The following is a 24,908-nucleotide window of genomic DNA, read 5'->3' on the forward strand; positions in this document are numbered from 1 at the left end:
AAATAAATATGATAGTCCGATCGTTTCAAATTTAATATTATATTCGACTTTTTAGCAGATCCAAATTGACAAATTTTTTCAAATTAAATTAATGAGAAAATGATTACACTTGAGGGTAAGTTCGCGACATAGTATTGTAATTACGAAACTCGAAGAATTCGTAGGATCGGTCGATTGCCTCCGAGACACCTCGGGTGTGTAAAATGCGACTGAACAGAGACGAAGCGGGACAACGTGGTATTCTTTAAAGAAATACGTGGCGCGTAATCGTCCGAGAGCAACCTTTGATGCCCGCTTAATGCTAATGTGTGCAGTCTATTGTAAAATCGATTCAGCACATGATTACATCCGTGGTCAGATCATGGTGGAAAGGTCTCGTTTTATAGGAATTTAATGCTCATAGGAAAACCTTCTGTAGAGAACACTTTCTACGAAAGCTTCCTTTAGTATGTACGTTCGTGAAATTTCGGTGAATTTTCATATCGCACGAGGCTTTAAAAATTCTTAAAAATGCTTTCAATATCGATCATTGATAAATGACATTTTTTCACGATGCAGACACGTGTGATAGAAATAATATTATTGAAAATTTTCAATATTACCGCAAAATATAATTAAATTAATTTAAAATTAAATATTTTAAATGAAATGATAATAATATTTTCTTCCTTAAAATTCGGAATGTCTCCATGCAAGGATGTAATACTTAAATATCGCTAAACGCGCGCGCGACGTTACACAATCAGTCATTCGCGACGCGTAATATATGGGCGGGACACTTAAGCTCGCCACTCGTACAGCTGGAGATCGGTTCCGTCGGAACTTGGCAACGGGATTCCACTCGCGAAACTCCGCAACGCGGTTCGTGACAGCGACCATATGGAACACAATGTCTGAGAGTGCCCTCAACATCCGGTATCTATTTTGAATTTATGGCGGCGTACGTATATACTTACGTACATATAGCGGCACCGGAAACAATATCGACTTTTCCGTCGAAGGAAATTTAAAGGTCCTCCCTACGTTGTAGCCCGAGGCCACGGGATGCATCTCGAATCGCCGCCGACTCTCTCTCTCTTCTCCTCTTTCTCTCCGTGAAACGGCACTTCGCGCCGGGTTCGCTATTTGGGCCATCGAGAAACGGCGAAAAGTTTCCGCGGAATCGAAAAGTATGCTCCGCGCACCCGGCAATAAATGCAGCGAGGGGGGAAAGGAGTCTGAAAGAGAAGGGAGGGGAGACGGTCGAGTGCATTAACGTCTTCCGACGAGGTCGCTCTCGTCGACGAGAGCTAGCGAGCTTTCGAGCTTCCAGTTTGCAGAACGACGCGGAGACCACCGATACGTGAACACGCATACGCGTTACTGTATCGAATCGATACAGCCGGTATACTGCGTATCTCCGCAATAAGAAGTCACGAAGTTTTAACATTATGGCTACGGGCTATCAGGCACTTAGCATATTAAAACCGCTATGGTAGAGGGAAGGAGGGGGAGAGAGAGGAAGAGGCTCTTACGACTCTCTATGCAGACCGAGCGATCGGCCGGGAATATCTTTACTTCCGGTGTCTGTGGCTATTCGGACTGTTCGATAAATTCCCGGGCCGCAACGCGCCGGAAGCGAATTCGCGGCGAGATTTAAAAGCGACGGATAATGATAATTGCCTCAGCCGCTATCGACTTATTCATCAAGCGGTAAACTTCGGCTTTCGATTTAGTGACGCGCATAATTAATCCGGCCTGCTCGCCGCCGTTTCTTCTGGAAGTCTTAATGAAGCAAGTTTAACGTGCTGCGATAACTTGCCTCGCGTACAAGAAAAAGGAAAGAGACGAGAAGCGACGCCCGAGTGCTGATTGAGTACATACTTTGTTATTGATGAAAGGCGCGCGACCGGCTAATAGCCGAGTAATACCGGGATGACAGGTGCTGTTTATAATAAGGATAATATTTTAGTAAGCGCGAAAGTAAAATATTCAAACGTGAAAAACGTGAAAAATGAAAATACATAGATCAACACGGGCCGGTACGATCGCGTTACTTTTGAAAGATAGCTGTTAAAATATAATTAAGATTATATCCGTGTACTTTAGTCGGCGTACATATAAAGTACGAAAACATATGATCTCTGAAAATGTCGAGAAAATAACAGACTTAAATATATAACATCTGTAAATACGGAGAAAATATGTAAGACTTCTCCATTCAAATTTAATCGTTATTTTTTATTTCAACAAGTAATATATGAATTATCACACTACTTAACTGCAAAAAGTAATATATGAATTATCACACTATTTAACTGCAAAAAGTAATATATGAATTATCACATTACTTAACTGCAAATAGACGCACAAATTAACATTTGCGAAATTTACTTTAGATATTTATTTAATAATTATTTATTTATTTAAGATTATTTATTTAATAATTATTTATTAATTATTTATATCTTTGTGACTGAGAAAATAATTAATTACAGATTTATATACATGAACTATTACTCAGCTGTGTGAATCAACGTATCTTGTACGAAACAAGTACATATATGGATTGACGAATAATCAGATGCATGAAATTATAATTATTTGTCAAATGATGATCTAATAATACAAATCTAAATTTCGACTGCAATATCTCCTTATTTTCGGTACATTCGTCAAACGTTTGTTAATATCGGGAAACTGCTATGTAATAAATAATTTCACATATTTGGAAATATATGATATATCGCTGTCCATATCTCGGCGTTCTTCGCTCTTCGTCTTTTAGCAGCTCGATTCAGCATCTCGGCTCTCGGTTGCTCCGTCGTGGCACTCTAGATGTTCACTTGTGGCATTGACACTGATCATGACATTGCTACCGACACTGATGCGACACACGCGTAACTACGCTTCGATCGAAGGTTAGATTAGGTTATGTTAACATGTATTAACTAACGCCATTATGCCGTTAACGCTATTATATACCGATAAGAGCCCGAATATATCACGGATCACAGAACAATACGCGACGCAGGAGCTTCGATAACTCTTATCGCCTTGAACGTCAACAGTAACACGAAAATATTGATTGTTATCTCTCACTGAATATATCCGTACACTCGAACGTTTCCTCGCCTACTCCCTTCGATAGATAGTCCCAGTAGCCATAAAGGCTTATGCCAACGCTATTATACGTCTCTCGAACATTAAACTTGTCGGAACGTTGTCGATCGCGTAACGTGGAAGAATGCTCTCTCTCCTTCAGCGTTCGAGAGATGATAACGACCGACACTTACGAAACGTTGCGTGCGGGCCTTCTACATCTCGGAATCACACTTTCGAGGCAATTTCGAGAAAACTGCGGTTGCTTTCTTTCTCTTACCTCTCCCACTTACCCGTCGTGCCGCGCGACTGATGATCGCTGCGCTCAGCCTCAGGGCCGTCAATGAGATTTGTGAGATGTTCCCCCTCTTCCGAAGAGTTCGCCATAACGTATAGCTTGACAAGCGATGTACTTTCGATTTTCGGGAGGTTTCGTTTCGCGTTGCTCTCCTTGCTTCCCCACACGCTTCCCCTACGAGTCGTTTGAATCTTAGGAGTATAGTCATCGCACATCGTGCGGTAGAACTCGTAAAAGATAAAAAATCGGTGGGTTTTTTGTTAAAGATATCTTATTAAATTTTTATTTTAATTATGAATATTTGTTTTCAATAGTTTTCCACGTCACCTATAAAGTATTATTAGTCTAACGCGTCTTTTTTAAATAATATCTCCAGTAGACTTAGATCGGTATTCATAGTCAAACTTTATATATAAGATCGTCTTAAGTTTATCCACAGATGCTTTGTAGCCAATGAAATGAACCGTAGAGCATTTGAAGATAAAATTAAGACGGTCTTAAATATAAGATTTGACTATGAATACCGGCCTTAGTCCATTAATAACTGAAGAAACTAACTATTGAAAACAAATATTCACGATTAAAATAAACATTTAATAAGAAATATAGTATCTTTTTAAAAAAGGATCCACAAGTCTTCTGATTTCTCTCCTTTCTGTAGTTTCCATAGTACGATATGCAGTGACTCCGCTCCTGAGGCTCTAGCGACTCGTAGAGTTCGCGCGTGAACGAAGGGGAACGATGTTAGGCGAAGTTTTCCGAAAATCGGTCGAAGTGTATCGTTTACCGAACTTGTCATAACTTGTCGCGACGCGATACATACGAGTGCTGAAATATACTACGGAACAGTACAACTCCAATAACATAATAGAACTTTCGCTTTCGATTAAGATATTTTGGCTCGAACACGCGATAATTGCATATATAACACGCATAGAAAATTAGTTTCGTCGGAAAGAACTTTTTCGGAAAGTAGGGGACGTCTCACGGGTCTTGTATAAAATTGACAATCCCTGCGCGTAGCGTCCATCAGTCGCGGGGCACGACGGGTAAATGGGAGAGGCAAGAGGAAGAAAGCAAACCGTTGTCCTCTCGAAAATCGTCGCGAAAGTGTGATTTCGAGCATCGGAAAGCATCAGAAAGCATCGGACTGTAAGTGATCTTTCGAAAGTTCAACGAGAAATGGCATCAATTAACATTTTCGAATCATGACAGGCTTTCAAAGCGGTAAAAGTTCCTGCGTCGCGTATTGTATCGTGATTCGCGATGTATTCGAGCACTCATTGGAATATCATGTTGGTTGATGAACGTTAACTTAATCTCTGATCGAAGTATAGCTACGCGAGTGTCGCGTCAGTGTCTGTATCTGCCACGGTCAGTGTAAGTGCCACAAGCGAATGCCACGACGGAGCAACCCGGAAGCCAGGATGCTGGACCAGGAAACTAGGACGAAGAACGCGGAACACCGAGATGCAGACAGCGATATATTGCGCATTTCCAGATATGTAAAGTCACTTATTATACAGCTTCCGATTTTAACGAAAATATCGAGAATAAGGAGAGATATAAGTTGAAATTTAAGTTCGCATTGATATTTTGTCATTATTTGACAAATAATTATAATTTCATGAATCTAATTATTCGTCAAGCTATATATATGCTTTATTTCATGCAACAGAAAACATTGATTCACACAGTCGAGTAATGATTCGTATCAATACGAATCTGTAATTATCTTCTCAATCAAAAATTGAAAATAATATATGACTATGTTGACTTTAGAATTTAGTATTAGTCTTACAAGTACTAATTTGAACGTTTAATAACGTTCTCTGGGTAATATTTAATTATTTAATATTATTTATCTTTTATATTCTAATTTTATCTGCAATTAATTTACTTGAATAATATACTGCTCATTAAAATTTAAAATAGAAATTAAATGTAGACAGAATATATTGAGATAATCAAATATTAGATAATTCTAAAATAAATCTATCGTTGAACTTTACATGGTGAAAATGGCTCTAAATATATACTTACATAACATCAAAATAGGGCAATAGCTTGTATAATGTTAAATTTCGAAATATAGCTTTGTATAATGTTAAATTTCGAAATTCTCTGTTGATCTTTCATCTTCGACGAAATATGCAGAGTCAATTTAGAAGCAAAATTTTAACTCAGATTAACACAGTCGGTCCGCGCCACGTAACGTCGTCTCTTTGCAATGACAGCTGTCAAAATACAATCAGAGACATTTACTGCTGTTTCCTCCTAAATAGATATTGTTGAATCCATTACGTCCAGACGATACTATATTTTCAACGGAGATGCTCCGGGCGTTTGAATGTCCGTTACGACATTTCTTTCCTTTCACGGGCATTCTTCCGATATTGGAGCACTGCGGGCGGATTTTTATTTTCGGGACTCTCTCTTTCTCTCTCTCTCTCTCTCTCTGTATGTGCAGGTATATATGTGTCATCCACGTGCGAACAATAGCACTTCCTCCCCTTCGCCTCTTCCTCCCCCCTCTGTCTTTGCCTCTCGGTTTCCAGATGAACGATTCACGTCAGGATTTATTTCTTCCCTCATGGATCGAGTAAAAAAAGTTGAACACATAGATACCTGCCACCGTACGGTGAGCACAAGGTTATAACACCGAAGTCTTTCTTATTCTGAGTTATCCGTTTTTGTCTAGTTACTTGAAATATGAAAAGTATCAGATGTTAGGAGAAATCGATTTGCCATATATATATGTAAAAAAATATAATAGAAAATAATAACGAGCTAAGCTCGTTTCAATAACTCTTGCAGTCGATTGATTTTTGTATAACAATCAATGCGACAATAGAAAAATAATGAAATCTAAAAATTAGAATGATTGCATATCACGACCTAAACTTTCTTCAACACATTTTGTTTTAATTGAACCGAATTAAATTTGAAATTTCATTTTGTCTCATTTAATTCATTTCATTTTATTTAATTAAATGAATTTATATTATATTTAATTTAATTTTTTAATAGTAAATATGTATATTCTTCTAACAAGAGCCAAAAACACAATAAAAATTTTTGATAAAAAAATGGAAAAAAATATGATACAAAGCAACATTTGATAATTGATTAATAAAATACAACAAATGATAATTCGTAATTGGCAAACATAATATGTCATATAATGCAAGATATGCATTAATGGTCTATATTTGTATAGTAATAATAGTAGTAGTAATAATAATAATAATAATAATAATAATAATAATAATAATAATAATAATTATTATTATTATTATAAAAGAAAATAATGATTATAATTATTTTTACTATTATTCCTATTATAATTAGATATTAAGAAAATTATTTCGAGTTTCTCCAAGATACGTATATCAGCACGATTCTTTTGCGCGCATTGTTTGTCCTGCAGATATATATGTATATATTTCGGTTTTAATTCTATAATTATCCGAACCCGCACTATATTACGTATGTAACATTTACGTTCCTGGAAGCCAGCGAAGATTGTGGAAATCCTTGGTAACTTTGGGCGGCGTACTATTAAGAGGTAGGTGCAGCTGGATTATCAAGGCGTCCATACGATAGTACAGTTAAATTTCCTTGCCATGAGATTCCGGCTACATAGCTCCCCCCCACCGGGAAAATTATCCTATTGTGCTGCCTAGGAGTCCAGGTTTTCGAGATTCTGCTCGACCCCAATCTTCCCTGAAAATTGTTTCTGCAAATTCCCGAGACCGAAGGAATAACGGCAATAAAGATGGGAATAGTAAATTTTGATTATTTATTCAAAGATCGACCATTCAACTCGGCTGCCTACCATTCACTGGTGATTTAAATGACGATATTTATATCGGTTTGGTTATTAAGGAGACGCGATTAGAGATACGTGAAAGACTGCTAGCGTATCTATTAACATCAGAAATCCAGACCGAGATATATGCATAATAACTCTAATAGTTCTTCTTTTCTCTTTCGAAAATTCGCGTCTTTATTAACATCAAAAATTCGCTGAAACATTGGTGTCTCAATTACAAAATTAGTTCAAAATTAGTAGCTGGTTATCACTCTTCCATTATTTTCTCGCTCGTAAATATTATGAAAGTTTATTATTAAATATTATCCATCGGGCAAATTACAGAAATATCTCCGTTGGTGGAAAACTCAGCCTGCGGTCGGCGAAACTGCCACACTTGGCTTGCTCTAGAGACGTTACGCAAATAGTAAACAGTTAGCCATGTATCTAAACTTCGTATGCGGATTTAGGGTAAGGATGCCCGAGGGACTTGTTTGTGTGAGATTTAGCATAGGGCAAATCTGCACGAGCTGCGTCTCCGCATATCGATACCAGTGTGTGGACATGTGCCTACGTGATGATTAACACTTATCGGTTACATCGACAGGGTAGGTTCATGAACCCGAAAGACGTACGAAAGCGGATCTATGTAGATTATAGATAGCGTTACATGAAGATAGCTCAAATCTTGATGAACCTTCATTAAATTAAATTTTAAAAAATTTATTGTCGACAATCGTTGTCGATTTGTCGTAAGAATTAAAAAATGTCTGTCCAGTAATTTAAAATAAATGTGAAACTTTTTTGAGACAATGAAGTTGGTTAATACAAAAATGTCATGTGAATCAAAATGGAAGGAAAACACAGGATACATTCGATAAGAGATTAAAACAATAAAATAAAATAATTTCGCGCAATAATCGTCGATAATACTCGGTTTTCATGTCGGAAGCGATGAATAGACGCGAATGAGTAACTTGCATTATTGAAATAGAAAATCGCTGTTTGCTCCGAAAGGATCGATCTCCGAAAGTATGTTAACTAAGCATTTGCAAAATAACGGAATGAGAAGAATAATTAATTATCAATAATAATAATTAAATTTCATTAATGGAAATATAATCAAGCTCTTTTCCTTGAAAGATTGACATAAACCATTAATCGTAATATTTTCAACATTTCACGCTTATCTTATGACAGCTCGCTAATCATTATATTTCACTCACATTCAACCGACTGATAATCGATCGTAATAGTAGTAGTATTTTAAGTGCGTTCGAAGTAAAATGATTATATGCTCTCTTTCATTTATACTATATTTAAATTATTATTGAATACTGCAAGCTCGCAGAGTTTTTGAACCGTCAATTCGATCGTCTTTGAATATTCGTTTTCTTCGTTTGATAATCTGTCTATTAATGCTCGGCGAAACTCAATTAATTAAATCTTCCAGCGATAATGGAATTCTCGCTTGATTTGTTGTAATTTTTAGTATTTTCATGTCGTAAAGACAGTAAAGAGATTATTTTGTTTGGTACGAATCGACATTCAAGAAACATGATGAATTACGCGTTTGCTATCACATACTAGACGGACATAAGACGGACATCATTGTGCGTCCGGCTTTATGCAATGCGCTTGATCAACGTAATATATTCGAATAAGAAAAATATATGTATATATATATATGTATATATATATATGTATATATATATCCGGTATCGATTTCTAATTTTCCGTGTTCCCTTCTGTTCCGGCCACGCATGTCTGATTCGGATAAAAAAATATCAGGTATTAGTGAGTTTAAACTTATTTCCATTGGAATTGCATCTGGCTTACGTCGGGGTTTCACGAGGTATGCATTTTCCGCGATTTGACAGCCGCTATTTTTTGCCGTAGGCCAAAAAGGAAATTGCGAACGTGACTGCCCCTTTTCTACGAGATATGTCATCTAAAATTAACGAGAATCGTATCGAGAGAATTTCTACGACTTACAAACGAGCGATCAAATGTCAGCTACCCAGGATTGTCCATTAAATAAAAAAGGAGGGTTAGAGAGCGAGAGAGAGAGAGAAAGTAAAAAATCGTTATTTCTATAAAAAAAAATTCGCATCGTGAATATATATTGAGCCATCAAATGATTTATCGAGACGCAGATTATTTAAATGGTGAGATAATTTTCGGCTTCATCTATGAGACGCATAAAGGGGATATATCCTTTCGAAACCAGAAACGCGCAAAGCGACACAACGCGAGATTACGCTACTCATGACAAATTTGCAAGAAAGCAGAAGCAAAGAATATTTCCCGTTTTGTCGATGATCTCGTCCTACGGCGAATTCGCGCTTATATATAATGATTCGTGCGGATGGGCGGAACGCGCAGCGCCTCGAAACGATATTACCCACTCGCGTTGGCGCAATATACGAAATTAACATCGCGCGTGACTGTACGTACGAACGAGTATCTTAAATGTACATATCGATCTCTCCGTCCCACGTAACTACGAAGTCACATTATTGTATTAAGCGATTAGCGGCTCGCCGCGTGTAACACAAATACATCCTGTCTCACGATTATGCGCCGTCCGCCGTGCATTCCGGGTACCGGGGGTCGTGATTTATGCCGTATGCAGATGCAGCTAAAGTCAGTGCTCCCGGACGCAATTGACCAATGGAACAGCGAGACGATAACAAAGCTAAGTAACCGATCGAAGCGCGCTTGTAATGCAGTCGTATGTAACGAATCGCCGATTATTATCAGTGATTCGCGCGGCAATACTTAATTCCGTTGTCGCGTGAACCTTCCCTCGAAGTCGGACACGTTAGAAGCACGTTAGTCATGCAAATTACTAACGAGTCGCGACATACTCCGTATATATAGATGGCGTTTTTTTCCTTTTTTTTATCGATGCGTGCAATTTTGCGTTATTCTACCCGTCTACTCTCGGCATCATCATTATGCTATTACCTCACGCGTAATCGTGATTTTCTCCCCGTAATCCCCGAGCGCCGCAGATTTCCATATTCAATATTCAGTCTTGCATAAAATAACTAATATGCGGCGCGCGGACGTGAGGGCTCAATAAAAAGGGGAGAAAAGCGAGCAAGAAGAGAGCGAAGGAGGAGCATGCTTTCCAGAAAATCGGAGGCACCGAGAGAGCGTGAGAGCTAATCTTGCTTACGTAACCGTGCAGTAACCGACATGGAATTAACGTTCCCGCTAGAGACGGAACGCGCTTCGTTCGCGCGGCAACGGTAGGTCGGCAACGCCGTATTATTATTATTTGAACAATCCGACCGTACTCGTCCAGGTGCCGCCGAGTGCGATCTTACGGGCGCGATTCTTCAAGAAACAGACAGCTTATTAATTCGAGCGCGCCGGTAATAATGCCGCAATCTGCTGAGCGCCGGAACAAACACGAGCGAGAATTCGCTCACGGTCCCGGTCATTCTGATGAACGGTTAAATTGAAAATTAGTCGCACCTAGCTGTTTTCCAGAGGGATTCCTCGCTATCCGCCCTCGCGCTTCTCTCCCCGGACGGTTCTCTCGCCGTACAATTCAATTTTCCGAGAACACGCCGGAATCTGGACCGCGCCACAATAGCAGCTTCAATTTTCATTATAATCAGTTTGAACTCAGTTAGAATTCCATCGAATAAACCTGGTCCCTGTTCACAAAAAACAAGTGATACATTCTCGATACAAAGAGGGAAATGATAGCGGTGTTTTGTCATGTGTTGGTATATATTGGTATATATATGTGTATGCACGTGTGCGTCATTATACGGTCTCTCGCACCGAGATAGCCAACGAAAATTGCTTGCCTATGAGAAAGCGAATTCCCGAACCCAATTTAGCTGTACATCTGTATTGAATGCTCTTGTCTGTTTAATAATAATGTTAGATAAGAGCGGCGTTTAATTCGCATTTACTTTGACAAAAATATCGTTTGGATTAAATTCGCACAATCGACGAGCGCACAGTAAAAAATTTCGTGTTACAAACGTTTTACCTAAGGTTTTGTGTTACAAAAATGTGAATATGTTCAAAAGTAATATGTTAATAAGATGATTATGTTAATTTAACATATTTGTATATTTTTTAATACATTCCTTACGTTAAAATAACACAAAAATTTAAGTAGACTGTTTATAACACGAAATTTTTTATTGCGCATTTAATGTTCTATAAAACGAACCATAAGATCGTTGTGGAAATATAATCCAAATTTTCCATATAATCTAAATTTAAAACTACAAATATACGCGAAAATGCACAGATTTTCTACGAACAATTATTGTTTGTATTAATCGTACAGCTTATTATGGAATTAAAAGACGCGAATACTATATAAAATGTCGCATTTTTTATTTGTCTTTAGCGAGTCGCATTTATTGTTACGTTTTAATTTATTGTATCATTCATTCTTCATTTTGCTTTTCGAATTTATGCAGTTAATACACAACTATTTCAGCTCCCAAAATTTCTAAATAGTTTCAAATGTTTAGTCGCTGCACGTATATATCATGGTTAATACAGGGTGGAGAACTCGCTCGCAAATGTAAATTGCTTGAGTGCTTCATGAAGTTTGTATTGTGCATATTATCGTGGTCCAGGATAGCCCCGACGCTTTGTTTCGGAAATGCTCGACAAAAGTGTAAGATCATTATTAGATTTTGAAATATTGCTGCGTTGCATAAAAAGGAACTACTTTTTATTTCCATGTTTTATATCAAAATCTATATGAATTATGTAATTTTTAAATATATCATTATATTCCTGCAAACTAATTAAAAATATAACAATAGCTTTAGTTTACTTTTACATTAATTTAAAAGTTCAGCTAAATTTTAGAATAAAATTTGAACTTAATTTTGTTTCTTAGTTAAACACAATTTTAAATATAACAGAAGTAGTAATTATTTGTTTTTGCATCAGTTGAAAAATTTTAAGCTCAGTTTCAGAATCAAATTTAAACTTAATTTTATTTTTTATTTAAACTTAACTTTATTGCAATCGATAAAACACATTATTTATAAATTAAGTAACTATTTTGTAACTGTCTATCTCTTGTTTATTGATACTACAAATAATTATTTAATGCTGTTTCTCCATGAAACTGTAATATTTATTCTTAATCTCGAGAAATAAATATAATCTTAAGAAATAATATATTAATTACGTATTTAACTGCAGATAGGGTATGCGACAAGTAAATACTGAAGAACGTAATAGAAATTAAAAGGCAAATATGATTAATAAATAAATAAAACAACAAATTTTCCTTCTTTATAATTATTCTATTATTTTTATTTGCGTAAAAAATTTAAACTTAAGTTAAAAATAGACAGATAATAATCGAAGCAAAAATACGAGTTGATCGAAAACGCAATGTTAATTAATGGTCATATATTAGGTCATATATTATGGTCATATATCGACAACGATCGTTGAATATTACAAACCACATTTCTAATCTTGACTCTCCTGGCATATTTTGCTTGCCTCAAAAGTCCGAAATATTTTCATTTTTGATGGTTATTATCTTCTGCCGAATATACGCATCATTGAGGCAAACAACGATGTTTAGTGATCGACGAGATCGATGACATAAATCTTTTTTCTTATGGTTTTGGCAAGCTCTACTTTCGCATATTATGTATTTTCTCGCAATCGAATTGTTGGTCTATATTCCCAATTCATTTTTATTGATAAAAGTGTTCCTAAAATAGCTTAGAAACTACCTGATTGGTTGAGAGTTCACATTTAAGACACTTTTGTCGATAAAAAAGAATTAGGAATATAGGCCATTATATTTTGGGCTGACGAGCGAAGGCCATATCACGATGTGGGTATATCGATGCTTTAGTTTTCGTCGAGTGAGTAAAATATTTCGCCGGCTTTTGAGATATTTCATCGTTCTTTCCCGTAACCATGTCGTTACATTTTGAACCGAAAAACAACGTATATATCGCGACACGGACTGTATGTATTAGTCTTTTAATTACAATTTTCGCCTGTTGAAATATTTAATCGGGTCGCTATCGTTGACGTCACGTTAATTAAGAAACGTTTTTTCGATTAAATGTATTTATGTATACACGAATGTCAATACAAATTAGTGTCCTGAGCAATGGAATAATAATAAGAAACAGGATACTAAATTGAGAAGCAAGTCGCCAGGATGTGAGTAGCAATATAATCATATATTTTTAGGCGCATGAAATTGTGTTTTATACAGGATATGTGCACAATCTTAATGCACAAATATAAATTCAACGATAACAAATATTTTAACTGGATGTCAATTAAACCTATTGAGATCATGTTATATAAAAAGCAACATCATTAAAAATTAATTTCGAACATCATTAAGTCACCACGTCATCCTGTACTTTATTATTCTTTTCTTGCAATCGTAAACTGTACATTACTACATGAATAGATCTTCGTGACGTTCCTTAATTTTCATTCCGTGTCCCGAGTACACCGAAAGCCGGTCTCAAATCGATACACCATGCCCGGTCGCGATACATAAATAATCCTTGGAGCATCAATACATGTATATAGATGCACAACGCGGCATATAAAGGAGAAACAACAGCCAATGTAGAACGACAAACTTTTACGATCTTCGCGTTGTATAAAAAATAGGCACAAGATTAAAGTATATTTTATCGATCGTAAAGTATATTTTACGTTAAAATACAAAGAAACGTGAACTTTATCTCTCCGGTTATTTAGTTTATTAGGCAAAATTATAATGTAACTATAATAGGAAACTTCAGACATATCATTCTATGATTACTTCAGAAATACATCAGATTCGGAATTCATTAGATTGCAATAACCGCGGATGGTGAACTTCTCCAGTTTTATTTACAGCTGTATGAAACACAAGCGAGACAATTGTTTGCATTATTATTTATTCGCAAGTATACGAATGAGGTACAAATTTCGTGGTTAAATTTATATGTGAGAAAAAAATATGTCTCGACAGATTAGCGTAACCAGAAGTATTATTATCCTGATACACTCATTCATTCATACAAAACTGTCATTTCCTCTGATTTTATTTCAAAATCTATACTTGTTCCAAAAGCCACATTAATAAGTGAAAATTGGAACAAGCGCTTTATGCTGTACCTGCTACAACATTACTAAGTTATTGCTTGGTTATTCAAGTCACACGTATCATTATCACGACAGACGGCTCCATCAGAAGTTTGAAAGATCCACAGAGAATCTGCTGACTATAGCTGGGGGATCGCCCTACTTCAACCTTAACTTGTAGAAGACGTCTACCCTCTATAACCTTCAATTGCCACTGTAGATACAGCTGACCTCTTGGACATCCATTGCGTAAATGGGGTCTGCGAAAATCCTCCGTCTTCGTTTTTCGATGCTTTTCCAGCCGTTCAATAGCCCTTGAAAAATACATTTTCCGTATGTGCCGTGTAATGTCTCGATGCATCTTAAACTTCCGTTCTACTTGGAAAATACTCGTGGTCTCTTTCTTTCGTTTTTCTTCCGATTATATGACCGTTTCAATGACTAAAGATAAAAATACAGAATTATAGAAAATAGTTAGAAATAGCTGTTTTACGAATTGCATGTGAATCGAGTTTTATATTCTGCTTTGACTACGTCGAAGTTATCCGCGGAAGTTGCAAAAAAAGTTCTATACGATTGCGATTATAAAACAAATTATATAAAACGCGATAAAAGAGGTATTTTGCAAAGTGCTTCTTACGTCATAAAAGTTAAATGGATGTATTTTTCCCTCTTCTGGTGAGCTCGGAGGTGAAGTTGGGACTACGCCCGAAAAAAGAAAAGAGGATGAGAGACAAGGACGGGAAGAGAGAAGGAGAAAGGAAAAAGAATGCAACTACCTACTTCTCTCGGATTATCATATCATGGCAAAAGCTCGACTGATACGCGAGATTCGCGGCATTACGTCTGCCTTTGCGTCGGGTGGATTTTGGAAATGTGCGTTATCATGAGATCCCTGGCCCGAGCTCAGCTTTTGCAAGGTTAAACGCACGCGTTCCACATCGCGAAAGTGTGCACACTGCGGGACTATCGCCAGCGAGTCTCGCTAGTAATATTTGATGTACGAGACCGAGGCTATACAGTTGCCATATTTCTGCAGACTTTGCGAACCGTTTTAGTTTTTCGTACCAGTTGGAAGGCTTCCAGTAAAGCGTATCCCCCGCGCCGCTCCGTTTCTCTGTGCACGCTTCCACGGGCTAAAATATACTCGCCTCAATATGTGTGAAAACGTACGAGCGAACCGTATGTTACCCGCCGCGGCCGGGTAAAGGCAGGCTCGTACTTACACACAAGCGACAGGGACACACACACACACACAAATACACATTTTCGTCCAGACTCTTCGACGCTTAGTTCGCGTGTGTATTTGTCAATGTTGGGATTTCGTACGTACGTGAGAACCCGTGCCAAAAATTATATCCGCTCCTGCGAGCCTGTTTTTCAGCCTAACTAAACACTTTGGTCCACCGTCCAGCGCGGCTCTTCGGCCACTTTCCCTCTTCCAACTTGTATAAGTCGCGAGAACGACTCGAGTTTCGGACCCATTCGCGACGGTCGCCTTTCCCGTCGCCGACGCGGTCGTTCGTGAGTTTACGCGGACATTTTGCCAAGTTTCTTTGATAAAGACTTCGGAGTCCTTGCAAGTTCCTTGACGGACGTTCCGACGAAACTCGCTTCCGGATTAATGAGAAGGCGGCACGCGAAAGGAATCAAAGATTAATCCGATATTCAGCGTGAGTCGTCGTTCAACTCCGATGTTACGATATTCATCAATTAGTTTCGTGATAAAGCCGTTCAATTTTTCAACGAGGATTATGTTAAGGGTATAATTCAGATAACCAGAGAGATCGCATCTTATCTTTTTCCTGTTGCGTATGCAACATAATTCAAAAGTGTTTCGGATCTCCTAAAATTTTCACGGCCTTGATATATTACCTGGGACTGTAATTTACGTTCGTTCGTCTTGGATAAAGATCATATATTGTCTCGTACGCGCGTGCTTTTATCACTGTCTGATAACGCTGCATCGCCCATCGTTGATTTTCCTCGCGCAGTTACTGCCGAGTTTCCTTCGATTTTCTCGTGTTTCGAGGCAGTTACCGGTGGCTCACTTCCGCAACAGGCATGCCTGAAGTAATCGTCCCGCGCGGCTCGTTTTTCTCGGCTTAAAGGCATCGATCGTGGCAGTCGCTCTTACTAGCGATCGTGAATGGACGATGAGAAGAGGCACGACATTCGAAGTCGCGAGTATCATTAAAACGGATTAAAAACAACGTCTAATGCGTTCCTCAAGATCTCCAGAGGATAACAGATCGCGTTATTAAGCAACATTATGCAAATATCGCAGAACGCGATATTTAGGAGATTCGTTGAGTCGAGTACGCGTACGCATAATTCGCAAATATATGCATCAAGTGCCGGAATTTATCGTGCCGCGCCAAATAGCCGTTAAACGATCTCGTGTTTCGTTAAGTGCAATCGTATATCTCGCTTTGAGATAGATCTGAAATGTTTTATTGATGTCATGGAAATATTCGTCGGATGTTAATATCAACACTTTGCCGGCAGGAAACGTGACGGTATGTCATCTGTAAACCAAACGTAAATAGTTGGGATACGATTCAGTCTCTCTCTCTCTCTCTCTCTCTCTCTCTACTACTATTACTACTACTACATACGTCATTACTAAATACGTCATTACGAACAGAAATTTCGGTTCTATATTATATAACCTTGCAAATTCCGTCAAACTCGAAGATTCGAATGAAAAATTTCGAAATATAATATACTATTGTTCTATATTCGTGCGATACTGTTATTACTAATGGCTAATCATTTCATTTTCTCCATATCGAAACTTTAAAAAATATTTTTGGAATTATTTAATATTCGGTTGTATCAATATATTTCACTTGTATTTAATATTTTTATAGTTTTAATAAGTAATATATTTATTATGTAACGTAGTATAGGTAAAGCAAATACGATAAGCAAGTATTGGATAATTAATGAGCAAATAACAGAATTATTTATAGAATAAATAGAACAACGAACTCTCTTTCTTTCTTTACAATATTTTTATTACAATTTTGAATGAGCTTTGGAAATTTCGACAGTATTTGGAAATTCGAAAGGAATGAAAATAAAGATAACAATTGTGTGTATAACGCAATAATGTGATATACCAATAGATATTTATAAATCTGAATTCTGTCTCGATACAATATAATAATAATCCTTAAAATAGAATCGAAAAGAAAAGGCTTTGAAAAATTCAAGATGGGACTCGCATAATATTTTAATTTGAACTTTGGATGTTGTGTTTCTCTTGATTTTACCGAGAGCATGTGCATAGTTGACAGTTGACGACGCATGCTTTTGCCGTTTTTGTCGATTGTTTTGGTTTTTTTCGTACTTCGCGTACTTCTTCCTGACTATGTCATTACGTTTATGTCGACGAGAAACGTACATACTGCGACGCGAGCACCAACGCGTTAATTAACATTCTTATTGGATTTAAAAGTATTTTATCGGGCTCTCTCAGCATCGAGTTCATTAACACGCATTTTTCAATCAAATTGCGTCTACGTGAGTATTAGTATGAAGCAGCCGGGAACAAGATACTGAATCGGGAAAATAGAAAAAAAGACACAGAATGTCAGGACACAAGCAGCGTTATATATTTTTATATGATAAATTATTTATTATATAATGTGTTTCCGATTTGAACGAATTTTTCATGAACTTATTGAGGATAATGAAATATCCGTGTCGAAATTTAAACTATTCATCAATTTAGTTTGTTATTATTTGACAATTATAGCTTTGTGAATCTCCGATTATTCATCGATCTGAATTATTATAATTATATATATATATATAATTATCTGTAATTATTTTATGCAATGAGATCAATATTTTTATTTGAACAGCCAAATACTGATGATCTATATATATATGTGAATACAAATCTAATTAATTATATTCTGAATCAATGATTGTAAATAATTAGCATCTATAAACACCGGCCTTAGAATCTATAAATTTCGCAAGTATCAATTATTGTATTTAATGATGCTCTTTTTAAGTCTCACATCCCATTTTGAATCTACTTTAAAATGCAATCTTTTCATATCTATTTATTTTTGTTATTGCATCGATTCAAAATTTAAATCTCTTTTGGTACAAAGCAGCATTGGGCTTACAACTGCTATTTTTGTTTTTATAATTCTTTCGTTTCCATCGCTTTTGAATCTCTAAGTCCTATCAAGCAATTTTTTGCTTTTTCATTAATCCTATTATTTATTCATAATAATTATTTAATGTTTCCTTATATTCTACCTACAGTTGAATAAATTGTACGTGATTAATATGTCGCTGATTTGAATAAAGAAGAAATGCTAAATAAAGCTAAAATATCAAGATATTCGAGTATTAAATAAGTCCAAGTATCCATTTTGTAAAAATGCTTCTAGCACAGAAATTGGAGTCATTATAGAGGTTCTTAGCAGTTTCTTCTTTAACTACTTACGCAGGCAACCCGTCCAGAATTTCGCAGCGGATTACTACTTTCTAAAATATTTTTATTAAAATTTTATACAAATTGTGGTCGCGTTATTACTCTTAGAGACGTTATTGTTAATCATCTTTTTAATATTCTGATCTTTATGTGACACCGTAAATTTCTTATAACATTACGTAAACACAAGTCACAATATGCGCGTAGCATATTGTTGTTTTTGTCTGGCACGGAGATGCGATCACATGCATAGCACGTTGTCTTAACGTAAGTGGTTAAGTTTTAATGTGAAGAAAATATAGTGAGTAATCATTTTACAATATAGTGTTATACCTCGAGATTCACTATTGGTCTTTCAAGTTCGAGGGAATTTGCAGGATTAATATAGGGCCATAATTTCGATTCAGATAGTGTGCCTTGCATAAACGGTAAGAGACCGATATTGATACGTTATTGGTGAGCTTTGACTTTCAACAAGAGAACTATGAGCGATTAATACTCCGCTATTTAATATTGCGAACAACTCGGGTAATTTAATGCCTGAATTATACGAAATAATTATTATCTGATTAGATCTCAAAAGAGAGGCCAGGTACTCGAATTATCCGGGTAAAATGAGAGAATATATTGCCCCTTAGACGCGTTAAGAGAGAAGATAAGGTAGAAGAAGCTTCTTGTTTCTGTTATAAGAACTGTTATATTCTGTTATATTCTGTTATACGAAATAGAAATAGAAAAAGTTCGCTTACCATGTCGAATGTATTTTTGCGCGCACTGTTTGTAAATTAGTAAATGCGAAAGAAGAACGAAGCTCACATCTTCTTTAGCTCATTGGTTACAAAGCTGATGAAAAGACTGTCCGCCGCAGACGCTGACTTCTCGAGTCACTTTGATTTAGACAATCTCGTTAGGTTGGCAGATTCGCTCGGGAATTAAAAAAAAAAGAGAGAAGAAAAGGAAAAAAGAGAAAAAGAAGCAGATATAAATAAGGTCTCCGCGTTGGTGAAACCGATCGAGTAAAAAGAGAAAAGTTAAGGGAGGAAGCTACCGCGGTGAATATTTCTAGTTGCCGTCTGAAGTACGTGCTTACCGGATACAACCTGCCTACCATTTCGAGCTCAAGGCATTTGTAAGTTGCGGCGTAAATTTGTTCAAAGCCGAACGATGTGAAACATCTCGCATTGGTTTGGAATCCGTTGATCGGGAAACGCGACTTGCCGACGAACTTTTCGTTTATATTGTTTCGCGGATGATTCGGTCGATGAATCCGCGAGGGAAAAATGTATAACGGCAAATAAGATTGTCATGTGGAGAATTTTCGTATTGATCCACGAGTAGATGCGTGCTCGGCCAACGTGTTAAAAGAGGCAAATATTCACAAAAATAATTTGCCCAAGTATAGCGTGTACGTAAATTAGCTTCATTAATTATCCATATATTTTATGTCGAAATAAAGCTCACGCGAGGGAAAAATTTGTAATAGACATATATGTATATAAAGCGTTTTGAAAAAGAAAGCTCCGGTAATAAGCAGGTTACGATGGAAGAATGTTATCCAAGTCAAGTCATTTTCAGCACTCAACGTCTGTAATTAAAAGTCGGACATTAAACGCGAGCTTATGAAATAATGGCCAGTAACGAAATGTTCTTTATAAATCTGTTGTTCTAAAATTTACTCGATTTCGATGCTTTCACTGCAAAAACCATTCTCTCTCCCGTCGATGCGTCACCATCGAAATAGCATTTTATTGCACGCATTCGCCCACCGAAAAAGTTTTCGCGAAATGAGTCCCGTCGAGTTACTCGCGCGAATCTCGATTAGAATTTCATCGAGGCCGCGGTTATGGTTACCCCGGACACAATGCGCGACGCGCTGTCCAGCTTCGCCGCGACGGTGCCTCGAAATAGAAATTTCTCTCTCGGGTCGACTGGATTGCAAGCATCGGACCTCAGGTGGGTGCACGCTACATCGATTATCGAGGCGATACACGTTACCTCGTTCCACTACGGCCGCTTAAGGTCGCCCTCCTATCCACCGGACGGCGGAGGAAATCGCCCCTATCCCTTAAACTCCTCAGAGACGATCGCCCGCATCCACACGGACGCATTCCCGTACGCGGCACGTTCCCGTAACCTTTGTCGCCAGCCCCTTGTCTTTCGGCCCCGCTTTGCTCCGCTCCTCTCGGCCGAATGCGGAGACTATCGACGATACCGCAATCCCGTTAGCCCACCGCCTCCGAGAACACCAATTGTCTATTGGAATTTGATAATAGTTCGTCGCCTATATGTAAAATTCATGAGACTATCGCGTGTTTGCAACGACCGGGTATCGCCGTGCGGTTTGCAGGCGCGAAGTTAGGCCTGTATCTACACACTCGTTCACACATACACACGTATTCCAGGGCGAGCGCGTGACATTTTCGCGAAAAGCCGGGTGGAAATCAGGTCGGCCAATGTAACCCGGGCATTACCGTGTCGCCTTTGACACTTTTTTCGGCGGCGAGTCGGGTACACGTTGCGTCACGAGGCGCGTCGGTTTTCGGTATTCTACGCGAATGCGCGCTGATACGGCACCAGTGTATATGTGTCATGTTGAATTTCAATGCGCGTGCGAACTTCCGCGGGTGGCGTTCGTGCTGAAAGGGACTGGCCATGAAGCCGGAGAACATATAGGTTCGATAAGGGGAGGCCGATATTTTTAAGCGCGTTATATCGGAATATCACGTCTCAGGTAACGAGGCCGGTTCCCGCCCCGACGTAACACCCGCGGCAATATTGCTACGCGGTATAGCGGTCTCGTTGTCTATTTTGAATTTGGAAAATCGCATAAATCACACGATAAACACCGGAAGGAAGACCGGCACAGTAGTCGGGTAATAAGTTCGCGCTTCCGGAACTTCGCGCTACGGTTAACTTTTTAATTCATGGCGGAAAGTATTCGCTTTGCTCTCGCTCGACCCCTTCGTCAGCGTCCTGAAAATGCGAAGAAAAAGCCTCTCGACTGCAGTTCCACCGGCTGGAAACTACTTCGCGGCAACCCCTGCTCGTACTATCACAAAAGAAAGATCGGCGATCGCGTGGCGAATACAATTTATGTACAATAAAAAGTACTCGCGCGAAGGAGGAAGACTGCCGGCGAGAGCAGCAGTCGATGGGAAAGACTGAGAGAGAGAGAGAGAGAGAGAGAGAGAGAGAAGACACGAACGGAGAGGGAGAAAAAGGCGATCGGAAAATACGGCGAAATTGCGCTCCGGTAGACACACCAGACCGGTAAGTTAGAAATAGCGAGAATACCAATGTGCAAAGCAGCTAAGGCTTGGCTTACGGTCGTATCGCTTCTCCCAACTTGCGGGAGGACCGTGGAGAAAGCATTCGGGACACGTAGAGAGTCAGGCAATACTTTGCCGTCGACGAAACGAGGAATTTGGCCAGTTTGCAAGACACTTCATGCCGATGCGGTTTCTTGTTCCGTCTCGCGCTCGAGACGGTCCCATCTTTTGAATGATCACTTGTGGATCGCTTGGCGCCAAGAGGCAAGTCCGGCTATTAAACTGATAGCGTGAACTTGCGCTTTATTGTTGGGACAAGTTTCCGGCTAATTCACTGTACGCGAAACTGCGGCGTTGCATTAGCCGGCGCTGTAGACCGCCGTGGAACGACGCGGCAAAATATCGCGCGATGTATTCGCGAATCAGATCAGGCCTGATTGCTACATTCCGATATTATTCTTACGAGAACACTGAAATCTTTTTGCGATCCTGTATCGAACTTCTATCGTTGTATATAATAGATACATGTTTGCGCGCGGTGTATTTACGATCACTTAAATTTTGTTGGAAACGGATGAATTATACAGCGAACGGAAGAAGACAGAAAATGCGACACTCTGGTAGAAATTATAATTATTTTTGGCTTCGAATATAAATTAATATAAATTAAGACCAAAAAGGGTATATTTGAAGCCGAAAATAGAACAATAATTTTTATCAACGTATTTGTAAGAAGTTAAACTCGCGTCCTCTCTGCGACAATCGGTTCGAGTGCTTCACGGAGCGAAGTGCGCGCGTACAGATTACATGCTCCGTCGGATTTGTCATACGAAGGCATCAACCGGTGTTGAATTTGGTTACATGACGTCAAGCTGATTACCGCATAATGCAATCAACACTCTCATTGAAGCATCATAATTCCCGATATAGGAACCGCCGAAATCGAGCCAATATTACCGGCATCCGACGCCATGAGCCAGCTGATAACGCTTCATAATGCCGGCAATTATCGCCAGGCTTGGCGTCATCGATCACATACAGCCTTGCGCGATGAAAGCCAGACGTGCTGCCTGTAAACTGTCTCATATGAAAATCATAGCGATACAAATGAGTCGACTTGGCTGTACACATATAGGCGCCGGAGTCATAAATCACGCGGGCGGCAAAGCATATCAAGATAACGGACATATATTGGTAGTACCGTAAAGTCTTCTTTGTCTTCTTGAGAAATTACAATCTTGAAGCTCGAGTCCCTCGAAGAGAAGGGGTCGATTCTGAAGCTTAATGAGATCAGCGTGACGATTGAAATTTCAATCGATGTACGAAATATTCGAGTGCGACAAATTTCTCCGAATGAATGCTCGCAAGATCTTTAAATGCCGCGTCCTGTAATTTATGCTGAATTAATTTGCACGATGGAAAGTTTAGGCATTTTTTCACGATGACACCATTGCAAAATTTAGTCATACAATGGGAAGAAAAAGTCGATTAATTTTTAGATAAATATAAGTAACAATATATATTTAATATCTTTCCATATATCTAATCAGAAAACTTGCTTTTTGCTTCAGACCTAATAAAACTTGCGGTGAAGTAGACAATGGACACGTTCTCAGGATTCGGTGGTTGCTGTACCGGAGGATCCGGTTAGGGCCAAGCAGGATCGGCCCGAAGGTAGGTTTATAGACTTCCTGTACTCGTTCATTTAACTTTTTGCGATCTAAAACTATCGATATAATTATCAAAGTAAAACTTGTTAAAGTTTACAACGATCGTAAAAGGTCAACATCGCTCGTATCCACGAGTAATTCTTTTTTCCTTTTTCTCTAAAACATTTTAACTTTTTCATATCTAATCGGAGATGTTATATTTTTTGCTTTAGAACTGTAGCAGAACGTGGCCGATTCTGAGCCTGGTTCGGTGAGTCAAAACTAAATTTCAGGTGATGAATCTATTAGTGGTTAATATTTGCAATAAATCAATGCGATTTCTCAGATTGTAGATTTTTGCATATACATTGAGAGGAAAAAAATGGATAATTTTCATTATAAATTAGAATTATTTTTATTGTCAACAATATTGTTATAATAAATAACTCACTACAAAATTGAGTTTTCTGATTACAATTATATGATTATATTCACAAGTATCAAACATTTCTCTCAATGTAAGATTTTGCATGTATGTGTGCCGTCCATTAATATATACTGCTTGAAACAATGAAGGGATTGTTTGCATAAATAACTATTTTATTTATTTCACAAATATTGAATTCTTAAATATTTTTTTCCAATATTTTTTAAACATTTTTTTCCAAGATACCGATTTCTTTCAAATATCTTCTCTATCGACTTTCAGAAAAATTATTTATATGTATATATATTTTGGCACATTTACGATTGCCTCTAATTCAAGATATAAAATTATTTGATGAAATATGACTCCCCAATTATTTCAAACAGTTGTAAATTGTAAAAAACGCTACAGAATCGCCCATCAGAATCACGTTCCAGAATTGTGCGCCGGAATATTGCGCACTAGAATCACGCGCCAGAATCGCGTGCCAGAACCGCGTGTCAGAATCGCGCACCAGAATCGCGCTACCATACGCGGAATTCGTGATCACTTTGCCCGAAATAAATTCTACGATTGCCGCCAATTTCCTCTATTTCTTACACATAACGAATCGTAATATTTCTATGTAAAAAAATTAATATTAGAATAAAAAAACTAGAATTATTGCAAAAGAAAAAATGTTTTTTGACGAAATATAGACATCAATGAAACAGGATGTTTCTTTCTTAATCTTTGCAAAAATACCGCGATTTTCGGATTAAATTATTTGCGACTTGCGAGTATATGTTTGAAGCG

The 24,908-nt window shown here is 37.9% G+C and overlaps 1 protein-coding gene across 2 annotated transcripts in view; it reads left to right on the forward strand.

Annotated features, from left to right (window-relative positions):
• LOC106741756 (chaoptin-like) overlaps window positions 1–24,908 on the forward strand; it is a 215,958-nt gene that overhangs the window by 16,259 nt on the left and 174,791 nt on the right. The window contains exons 1-3 of one of the 2 annotated variants that reach the window (XM_014614053.1): window positions 22,008–22,038; window positions 23,609–23,711; window positions 23,920–23,957. The gene's annotated coding sequence lies outside the window, so the exon portion shown is untranslated. Of the gene's footprint in view, window positions 1–22,007; window positions 22,039–23,608; window positions 23,712–23,919; window positions 23,958–24,908 lie in introns of those variants that run through there. The other variant, XM_014614054.1, reaches the window with a different exon arrangement.

Source organism: Dinoponera quadriceps, unplaced genomic scaffold (genome assembly GCF_001313825.1).
Source record: "Dinoponera quadriceps isolate SergipeBrazil2010 unplaced genomic scaffold, ASM131382v1 scaffold587, whole genome shotgun sequence".
Lineage (NCBI taxonomy): Eukaryota > Metazoa > Arthropoda > Insecta > Hymenoptera > Formicidae > Dinoponera > Dinoponera quadriceps.